This window comes from Cucurbita maxima, unplaced genomic scaffold (genome assembly GCF_002738345.1).
Source record: "Cucurbita maxima cultivar Rimu unplaced genomic scaffold, Cmax_1.0 Cma_Scf00090, whole genome shotgun sequence".
Lineage (NCBI taxonomy): Eukaryota > Viridiplantae > Streptophyta > Magnoliopsida > Cucurbitales > Cucurbitaceae > Cucurbita > Cucurbita maxima.
The window spans coordinates 4586-6777 of NW_019272106.1; positions in this window are offsets into that span (position 1 = coordinate 4586).

Here is a 2192-nt window from a genome sequence, read left to right on the forward strand (position 1 = left end):
TGAGATCACCAAATTTTGACACTCAAAATTTCACTCAAATGTTTGGGATTATGTATCTTTTAATACAACCCCGCTAGCATTACGTACATATCATATCATTTTTCATATCGTTTCAGATATTGTTCGTCATTCATATCATATTGTTTCTCACTCTTCAGTTCTAAAATCATACATAATTCTAACGGGGTTATATTTCATGTCATTTATCGTGATTTTATGTCATTCACATCATGTCGTATACACACAATTTAAGAGACCTAACATAACTTTCTATGCTTTTAACATAACATTTCATCATATGCATATCATACCATGACATATTGCATCACAATATATCATATCATAAACAAGTCATAACATAAACACTTCGTAGTCATATTGTTCTCTAATTGATCATAGCCTTAACGTTCTTACACCTATCACAGACATATCATTACGTGAATGTACCTTAGTCATATCATCACAATAATGTATCCTAACGCTATCGTTCTATCAATCTATCACAAACCTATCCCTTTCTACCCGTAATCTAACCGTATTCTTTCATCAATCTCTCTTATCCATATCACTTTGGTTTGTAATCTAGCCTTAACGTTTTATGAACGTATTTTACTTCTGTCGTTACATTTAGTTTTGTGCATCTTTCTCGTATTCTATCTCAAACATATCACTGAACACATCATACCATACAATTCACATATTATAACATATGCATAACATATAAGAAGCATATCGATCCACAGACAATACACACATATCAATATATATGACACATGCAGAACCACGGGGCACGTATCAACATCAAATATAACCATGCCGATAGTAAGGTCACTTACCTGGTTAGCTTAAGTCGTTGTCACGTATATATCCTTAATGAAAGTTTGATTCCGTTCTTTGAAATCTAAGTCAAGCTATGTGAGTCCATGACATCCGTTCCAAGTTTGAACTCTATAAATTATTTTTCTAATTTACATTGTTAAAATTATGATATTTACTGTTGGACAAAATTTAATGGAGTTCCATGTCGTCTTATATATATATATATATATATATATTTTATTCTATTCAACAAATCGTCTCTCAATATTCCCTCCTCCCTCTTTGTAATTATTTTGATTCTGTAAATAGATTTTGAGTTCTGAAAACATTTTCAATTATGTAAATAAGATATTACTCTAACTCTATATTTATTTTCATTTTTAAACTGATATTATTGGCCAATTTTAATCATTGTTTAGTTACTATCTTCACATATTTATGAATCTAACTAAAATTTTATTGATTCTAACTTTATTTCTTATAAGTTGCTAATAAAAAAATCTAATTAATTGAATTGTGATCTGATTATTACATGATCTGGTAAAATATAAAAAAATATTTGATCCTAAATTAATTTCTTATAACCATAACTATAAACGAGAAATCTGAGATATTTTACGGTAATAACAGACCAAAATCTCTAGGTAAATCTTCATCTTCGGTTGAAACGTTTATTTTGGACGAAGATATTGTGGGGCTGAGTAAAGAGGATGCTGTTGGGATGAAAGGTTAGTGGAGAGGGGTGGAAAAATTTTATTTTTATTTTTAAGTATACTTTTTCGTTAATTATTTATGAATTATTATTATTATTATTTTGATGTATGTATATATATATATTTTTATAATTATTCTTTGTTTATTTATTTTTATTATTATTAAAACCTAAAAATAAAGGTAGATTTGACTAGAAAAAAGATGGAATTTTTACCCAAAAACTAAATAACTCAAATCAAACTAAAAAAAATGGAATTCTTATCTATTTTTCTTGGGGTTAAATGCCAAGAAAATATGATAAATATGGTTAAGAGAAACACTGCCTTAATGTGCTTGAGATAATTTATGCTAAATAAAGAGAAAATATAGAAAATGCAATGAGGAATACTACTAGGAATTCAAAGAGAATGTCTGGCCGACGACATTGTTTTGGAGTAACTTTAGCAGCAATTATGGGAAGCTTTCGTTCGAGGTTTTTTGGCCAGAGAATGAACTTTGGCTTCAAGAACGGAATTCTTATCTATTTTTCTTTACGTTCAATGCCAAGAAAATATGATAAATATGGTTAAGAGAACCATTTATAACACTGCCTTCATTTACCTGAGATAATTTATGCTAATTAAGGAGAAAATATAGAAAATGCAATGGTCTCCTTGTGG